General features: G+C 39.6%; 1 protein-coding gene across 1 annotated transcript in view; it reads right to left on the reverse strand.

Moving 5' to 3' along the window:
- USP8 (ubiquitin specific peptidase 8) overlaps nucleotides 1-8,356 on the reverse strand; it is a 59,090-nt gene extending 50,734 nt beyond the window's left edge. The window contains exon 1 of the mRNA XM_036843187.1: nucleotides 8,221-8,356. The gene's annotated coding sequence lies outside the window, so the exon portion shown is untranslated. The remainder of the gene's footprint in view (nucleotides 1-8,220) is intronic.
- Nucleotides 8,357-9,246: the final 890 nt, after the last annotated feature.

Genomic DNA, 9,246 nt, shown 5'->3' on the forward strand with positions numbered 1-9,246 from the left:
ATTTTTGAGAACAGCTGAAATAAAGAACTTGCTCTGATAATGTCATCGAAGGACCACAGTTGTTTCCATTTTCATTCATTAAATTATACGTTATGCTGTCAAATAAGATGCCTGGTGTTAAAAATACCTCCAGCATTGCCTTAATTGCTATTTTAGCCTCTACAATCACATATATTTCTGCAGAAGTCAAAGCACAAGGTAAAGGGTATTTTTCCCTAATCATATGAGAAAGCAAAGAATACATATCCAACTTAAATGTATGTAAACTTTAATGTATTAAATGTTTGATAAGTCATTCTGCTGCATTTTGCCATTAAAGAAATTTCAAAAGAGACTGGCATAAAATAACTTAAGGCCAGAATGACTGAATGGATTTACAATTTCCTTATTTTGGTTGCAACAGTAAAAACAAACCCACTGATACTTATATAGGAATGTTCAATAACTACAGAACTCAAATAATTTTAAAATCTACTTGTTTAGCTCTAGAACTAAATACAACACATAACCCACTAAAACTATGTTATACTTCAAAAAGGATTGTAAGTACAAAAAATAAAATAACTAAGTATATGTAAGAAAAAGTTCTCCTAAAAAAAAAATTTTAAGATGTGTAAACCTGATAAAGATTTAAGAACAGCTTAATCAAACAGCAATGCTCCAAAAATGAAATACAAGCAGTGCTGAAAATGAGCTGACAATAGGGAGAAAATGGAAGGCATATATACCACTCTCTCTCTTTCTGACATTTTTCTGATCCTTCCAAAGAAAGGAGTAGAGATTGGATGACCTGAACCACAGAGTGATGACTAAAAAGCAAAAAAGTAAAGATTGAGGTTTGTTGTCATTCAAACTGGTCCTGATATCTTAACTAGGGCTTCACACCAGCCACTGCCAAGGTTGCTGGCAACACTGAAAGGAAAGCAGTTTGTCTTTGTTGGCCATCCATCATCTCATCTCACCCCGTCTCTGGCCTTCAGATAGCGACAGTATTCACTACATCATCTGACTATCTTAAATTTCATATAATCCATTCTATACTCATTCTAGTTAAAATGCCAGAGACAAGTAAGTACTGATGAAATAATCTGCTTTAAATCAATCCTAAAGTTAAGGCCCAACCCTTTTAAGAAGTAATCACTGCTAAAATAACCTCTAGTATTTTCTGAGTATCTACTATGAGTCTAGTGACAATAGCAGTGTTTTTTTAAAATCCCTTTAGAAGGTCACAATCACCATTAAAAAAACAAAAACAAAAAAAACCTGAAGAGAAAATATCAGAGCATGTCACACATAGTAAGGTTAAGAATTGTTTCATGAAACTTTAGTTTTGGCTGTGTACCTGTGTATGCACATATAGAACACTGGGTATAAATGTGAAATGTCTATGGGTTACAATTGAAAGTGTAAAAGTCCTGCAGAGCAATGCTACTCCAAGTGTGGTCCACAGACCAGTGCTGGTTGAGGAACTGTTGGTTACCAGTCTGTGATAAAATAAGCTTATAACAGAATGTAAACCTATTAAGCACACTGAATTTTTCATAGCAGCAAGACGTTCTTTACAAAGAAAGCAATGTACTCATTTATATTCTAGCACAAGCTGCAAGCCTGTAAGAGACTGGCTACTTTGAGTAACACTGCTCTAGGGAGATAAAGAGAGTATCACAGGGCTTCTGATCACAAATACCTTAGTCTGTTTATCAAGACCAAACTAATACTCATTAAATAATAAGCCAACAATTAATTCCTACACTGTACATTAATACGTGACTCCAGTCACTGGGAAGTCAAAAGGAGGGGAAAATTCACTGTAACTTGGGGCGAGGGGGGAGCTTCTTCCAGCCCAGAGTGTACTCTTCTGTGCTGATCCCTCGTCCTGCAAAAACCAACTTAAGTTCCACCTCTTCCATCCTTGATGGTCTCAGTTCTTGGAGTTTACTTCTTTTTTTTTTTATGTATATAAATTTATTTATTTTATTTTTGGCTGCATTGGGTCTTCGTTGCTGCGCACGGTCTTTCTCTAGTTGCGGCAAGCGGGGGCTACTCTTGGTTGCAGTGTACGGGCTTCTTATTGCGGTGGTTACCCTTGTTGTGGAGCACGGGCTCTAGGCATGCAGGCTTCAGTAGTTGTGGCTCACGGGCTCTAGAGCGCAGGCTCAGTAGTTCTGGCGTACAGGCTTAGTTGCTCCGCAGCATGTGGGATCTTCCCGGACCAGGGCTCGAACCCGTGTCCCCTGCATTGGCAGGCAGGTTCTTAACCACTGCGCAACCAGGGAAGCCCTGGAGTTTATTTCTTGATCTAAATCCTATACTATCAGTATTTGTTATCTATATCATTCCTTTAGTACAGAATTTGGACCAAATGACAATTATGACTAGGCTTTAAGATATTCATACCTTATAAGCATGCAGTTTCATGATGCTGTGATAGAGACAGAAACTGGCCCTAAGGATAGGAGTTAGCTATGAATACAGTGAGAAAGGAGGGCATGCCAGAAGAGGAAATCAACACGAACAAAGACACAAAATGAGAAATCAGTATGGGAAGGTAATAAGAAAAATAAAGAATGCTATAGGGATTATTAGGAAATAATAAAATTAGATCAAGGGATTATACTAACATGTCTTTATAAGTCATTACTCTGGGCTTCCCTGGTGGCGCAGTGGTTAAGAATTTGCCTGCCAGCGCAGGGGACACGGGTTCAAGCCCTGGTCTGGGAAGATCCCACATGCCGCGGAGCAACTAAGCCCATGCGCCACAACTACTGAGACTGCGCTCTAGAGCCCGCGAGCCACAACTACTGAGCCCGCGTGCCACAACTACGGAAGCTCGTGTGCCTAGAGCCCGTGCTCCACAACGAGAGAAGCCACTGCAATGAGAAGCCCGCGCACCGCAACGAAGAGTAGCCCCCAGAGTAGCCCCCGCTCGCCGCAACTAGAGAAAGCCCGCGCGCAGCAACGGAGACACAATACAGCCAAAAATAAATAAATAAAATATGTCATTACTCTAACATGCTAGATCTCTTAACATCTACCTTAGTAGTCCTTATAGGCAACCCATAATAACTGTTGGCTAACAATAATAAATTCTATTAGGTAAGGAAATGGAATTACATGATGGAGGACTTTTGAAGCCACCCAAATTGTTTACATTTAATTCAGCAGGCAATAAGAAGCCAGATCTTGAAGGGAAAATGGTATCTCTGGGCAGGTCAAAGTGGGGATATGCAAGACAGATTTGAAGGAAATGGGAACAAGGGAATGATACTTTAGAAAAGAGTAACTAGCAGGCCATGAAAAAAAGAACATAAAAAGGTAGAAATGTGCTTTGACTGAAACAGTATTTTCTCTCTTGAGTATACACACACACACACACACACACACACACACTTTCAACCCTGAGAAATGTGAAGAATGGTAGTGCTGTTAACAAAAATAAAAAGTTTAAAAAACTGATCAGTTTACAGCAGCATTTCTCAACTTGGGCACTACTCACATGTTGGACTGAATAATTCTTTGTTGTGGGGCTGCCCTACACATTGTAGGATGTGTAGCAGCATCCCTGGCCTCTACCCACTAGATGCCAGTAGTATCCACCCTTCCCTAGTTGTGACAACCAAAACTGTTTCCAGACATTGCCTAATGTCCCCTGGGCGGGGGTGGGGGTTGGGGGGTGGTGGGTGTCAAAATTACCCCCAAATAAGAACCACTGATTTACAAAAATATTTGAACATGTTGAGTGTATGCAAAAGGAATAACATCTAAAGAAGGATGCCTTGATAGAGATGTAAATACGTAATCAGACATCAGGTTTACAGAAAGACCAGATATTAAATCAACTATTAAGGCGTTAATGTTACTTTGATAATCCTTAGTGTTTTGGGAGACAACAAAGTATTGACATTGAAATAATATGCTATCTAGGATATAGTTTAAATAATTCTATTCTCTTCACTTTTATGTATATTTTTAAACTTCTGTAATAGTTTTAAAAACATAAACATCATTTACACTAGTAACTAAAATCAGGAGAATGAATCACTAAGGAAATGAGATCTTGTTTCTCTACAGCTGACAAGATACCTGAAGGGCTCAGAAATTGGGGGGATGCGGGTGGTTCCTAAAGGAGGAAAGAAACACAGAATGAAGGAAAACCAGGAAAGTGCAATATCATGGAAACCAAAGAAAAAGAGAAGTCCAAAGTTACAAAGTTCTTACAATGCTAAAAAGAAAAACGGACTAAAATAACTAGCCCTAGTTCTGAAGAGTGATTAAAAACCAGCTTCAATGTGGTAAACATTTAGAATACCTACAACTATTCAAAGTGTAGCACTGGGGGCTGCAGGGGATACAAAGAATATACCTCCTAACATAGTTTCTACCTCTTAGGATGAAAGATGAGTACACAGTGGTAATACAAAGCCAAGTACAGGCACTAACGTACCATGCCCAAATTTTCTGGTTTTATTAAGGACCATTCCTAGAAAAAACACGAGGGTAACTGTTTTACACAATAGGTGTCTATCTACCTATATAACCTTGATCCATTTCTTATCTCCTCTTCCTCTTTACCTCTTTAATTTTTTTTTAGCAGATGCAAAATGGATGAGCTGGGAACCCAACTGTACTTAGTAAGTACCAAAAAAAGAGCTATGGTTCTCAACCCTAGCTGTATATTAGAATCACCTACAGAACTTAAAAAAAATATTGATGCCCAGGACCCATTCCTAAATGGTTCAATCAGAATCTCTGAGTGTGAGACTTGCACATAGGTATTTCTATAAAGCTCCTCAGGTGAATTCTAGCGTGCAATCAAGACAGGGAACCATAGGCATAAAGAATGGATATAAGCATGTTACTAGAAGCAATCAAACACTATGAAGATGACAATTAGTTTTCAGCTGAAATCAACATTTTTTTAAGGTAGAATTTTATTTTTATTTATGTATTTATTTTTAACATCTTCATTGGATTATAATTGCCTTGCAATGTTGTGTTAGTTTCTGCTGTATAACAAAGTGAATCAGTTATACGTATACATATATCCCCATATTCCCTCCCTCTTGCCCCTCCCTCTCACCCTCCCTATCCCATCCCTCTAGGTGGTCACAAAGCACTGAGCTGATCTCCCAGTGCTATGCAGCTGCTTCCCACTAGCTATCTATTTTACATGAAATCAACATCTTAAGTTATATAACTCCCAACCTACCAAAATTATGAAAAATCATTTTAATTTTTAATATTTTGTAATTAAGAAATTAAAAACCCCAGGATTCCTATACCCACGGCTTTTCAATTTGTTTTGAAATTGGTATTAAAATGCATAATAATTTCATTTTACTACATTACAAAGACATCAGGTCAAATGTTATATGATATTACATGTGCAATCTAAAATGATACAAATGAACTTATTTACAAAACAGAAATAGACTCACAGACACAGAAAACAAACTTATGGTTACCAAAGGGAAAGGGGATACGGAGGGATAAATTTGGAATCTGGGATTAACAGATACACCCTACTACATATAAAATGGATAAACCACGAGGATAACAAGGACCTATGGTGTAGCACAGGGAACTATATTCTACATCTTGTAATATCCTATAATGCCAAAGCATCTGAAAAAGTATACATATATATGACTGAATCACTTTACTGTACACCTGAAACATTGTAAATCAACTATACTTCAATTTAAAAAACAAGAAAGACATGCAGGTTCACATCACTGTTGGTACATTTCAGAGAATTCAGTATTATGAAAGACTAAACTGTAATTGTTAGAAGAGGCAAGGTTTAGCTATCTCAACACTAACTTTATTCACTGTACATGAGTACTGTGTTACTTGAATTAGTATGGTTATAAATGTTATTACAAATAAGTTTAACATTTCATCATTTACTAATAAATTTTATATTATAAAAGTCAGTCTCATTTTCCACTTATTATCATACAACTCTGGACAAATTCCTTAAATCCTCCACCACAACCACTGCCACTGCTCAGTTTATTATCATCTGCAAAATGGGAATAATCCATCTGCTTCTATAGAGTTTTCAAAGGTGTCAATGAAAAAATATACATAAAAAGTGCTCCGAAAATTATAACATGCCATGAAATGGCTAAAGAAATCAAAAGCGTAACTTATTCTGCATCTACTACTATATCCAAGCATCAGTCAACAAAATTATGGTAGGCTAAAGATGGCCACAAGTTCTTCAGCATTCTCCTCTTCAAAAGGTCTATCATCTGGTTGGGGGAGGGCTCTGACTGCTCTAACCAATACAGAATGTTGGAAGTAACGCTGTGCCAATTTCTGGGTCCAGGCTTTAAAAGACTTTAAGAGAAAGCTTCCACTTCCTGACCCTTCAAACACTTGTCTTGGAACTCAGCCTCCATGCTATGGTATGTCCAAGACACATGAAGAGGCTATGTTGTAGGCACTCCAGTCGACATCTCCAGCTGAACTCCCAGCCAACATCAACTGCCATCCATGGGAATGAGCCATCTCGGATGTCCTGCCCAGCTGAGCTTTCAGATGACTCCAACCCAAGCTGGATATCTGACTACAAATACATGAAACCCTCACTGAGAACCAACCAGTTGAGTCCAGTCAGCCCACAGAAACATGAGATAATGAATTGTAGTTTTAAGCCACTTTGTTTTAGAGTGATCTGTTATATAGCAATAGGCAACTGGGACAATGACCAAGATTAAAACAAAAAAGACTCAATAATATCTAATTTTATTAACACCTCATATTTAATAGACACTTTTTTCCCTTTCATCTCTACAAAAATAAGTACGTTTTTATGTAGAAAATGTTCATAATAAAATATAATGCTAGACATTTTACGGGAAAATAATCTGATGTACTGACTCTCTTACTTTACAAAAGCCATTTTGGTTCTTTCCCATTATGTTCACGCTAATAAACAAATGACCATAATGACTGACAAAGTTCAAGTAAATATATTAAAAATTAAATTCTAGAAAGACATCTTTAAAATATTTTTGTTTTTCTCATGCATTGTTTTCTCAAAAACTACAATGCATACCTATGTGCAATTAATATAAATTTATGTCATTAATGACAGGTTTGTTTTTTATTATAGGGTCCTTACTATCTAATTTAAAAGATGCACCTAATGTGTCACAAGAAAAGGAATACACATTTCAACATGTTAAAGACATAGCACAACCTATGGAACCTTTCAGACAGACTGGTCCAGTACTCTGGAATCATGAGAAACGATCTAAAGCCATCATGAAAGACATTCAACAATGAATCTTAAACAGAAACTGTTGAAATGCAAAATCTGCTTACATAGCAAAGCCGCAGAGCAAGCCTAGAATAGGAACACTTCCCCAACAAAAATCACTTGACATTTTTCATGGTTGCAGTAGAAAGTACACAAAAATTAGGATGCTTGCTGATGCAGAGAGTAAAATCCTCAGTTCGGCATCCCCTACAGCTGAAACTCTCAGGCCTCTTAACAAATATTAAATTCCTTAGACTCTGCAACACCTCTGCCTCCGGGTAAATATTTTGTTAGTGATTAGGGACTTGCTCCAAGGTCACAAAATGAACTGGAGGCAAGAAATAAACCGAGAAGTGTGGTCTGCAGCTTTAAGTACAAATTCAGGGTTCTGATAATTTCCAAGGTGGAGTGGAGGTTAAATTAACTTGTCCCACAGCTCTAGGAGAGAGGCCACATTTTAGGAAAGACAAGCTTTTATTTGGGGAAGTCACAGTTTTAACTCTGAAGCGCTCGCAGGTTCTTTAAACTCATACCTGGACTTCACTACAAGCAAGTTTGACTGGATCAGAGGAAGGATTGGAAAACACTCTGAGAGATTGTATTAAGGCCTGGGAATGTAGCTCGACGGGCAGAAAATCTGAAAACGGAGGCAAGAGGAAAGAGGTCAAAGTCGGTCTGAGTGTCCAAGAAGGTGGAAGAATGGTCAAGGCCACCTTCTAAGACCGGAAAAACCGGAGCCCACACGGAACTCGCTGGGCAACCCTAGGTGGGTAGCGGGAAAGACTCGAGGTAGGACCCTTCCTCCAAAAGCCGATTCTATGTTCGGGGTTGTCCCACCCCCTCCGAGGACACGGCTTGTCTCCCGGGTGACCAGCAGCTGGTGGAAGGAAAGGGGTTCACTGCGGACGGATTCCCGACGAACAAAGGCCAGGACCCAGCCCCGCACTCACCTTGGCACCGGGCGCGCTTCACTAATGCCGGTCTCCTCGCCAAAGGCCCATCTCCCACCAACCCGAAGAAAAATCTCTATCCCAACAGAACTCAGCTCAGCTCATCCCTCTTTCCCAATTTGCACTGCGTTGCGACGCGTCGCGTCTCTGACGTCACGCAGGGGCGGGGATGCGCGCGCGTGCCCTTGACTATTTGCTGTTTCCCAGCCCCATCCTACCCTGTGAGGGCTGCGCGGGAGGGCGGAGGAGGGCCGAGGAGGACGTTTTGGATGGACGGTCTGGGTAGTGTCCAGGCTACACCGAGCTGGGGCGAGCTTGTCCGCCTGTCCCCTGCGCCCTGCATTTCTCGGGCTTAGTTCTGTCACCCTGGTGTTACTCGCATCCTGGGCCTTGCTGTGAAGGAAGCAGGGCTGCTCTTAACGCCTTAGCTACGCCTCTTCCTCTTCAGGTTGGAGATTTAAGGCAGACTAGAAAAGGGATTTGAATCTCAAATCTGATTAAAAGTTTAACGTTCTCCGAAGCCACGCCTCTGGTAAGAGAAGAATAGACACAGTTCTAAAGCACATTATATATACACATACACAGTTAAAAACCCAATCTTACAAAAACAAAACGAGAGGTCTGAACTTTCTCGCGAGGTGATTCTTTGTAGGTGATTGAATGCTCCGATTATCTGTAAACATAAAGTTGCTTGGATGGAGTTGCGGGCCATGGTCACTAAGTCCCCAGGGACAGTCCAAGTGTCTCATGGATGGAAAAGCTGGAAGGCGAGGTCTAGCAAATGCGTTAAGTCAAAGTGTGTGCCACATAGGTGTTCAGTAAACGTGTAATGAATAAATGAAAGGACCTAACCCAATAGTGTTTCACATATAGTGGTCTTTCCATTAATGGTAATTTCCTTTCCATCACAATGAAATACCTGCAAAAATATGGTAGCTCTTTTATACCTAAGCTATACACTATTTTCCCAAAAGATTTAAGACATATACTATACTACCTGAGACTGCTAACTAGGAAGCCTTAGCA

Source organism: Balaenoptera musculus, chromosome 2, assembly GCF_009873245.2.
Source record: "Balaenoptera musculus isolate JJ_BM4_2016_0621 chromosome 2, mBalMus1.pri.v3, whole genome shotgun sequence".
Lineage (NCBI taxonomy): Eukaryota > Metazoa > Chordata > Mammalia > Artiodactyla > Balaenopteridae > Balaenoptera > Balaenoptera musculus.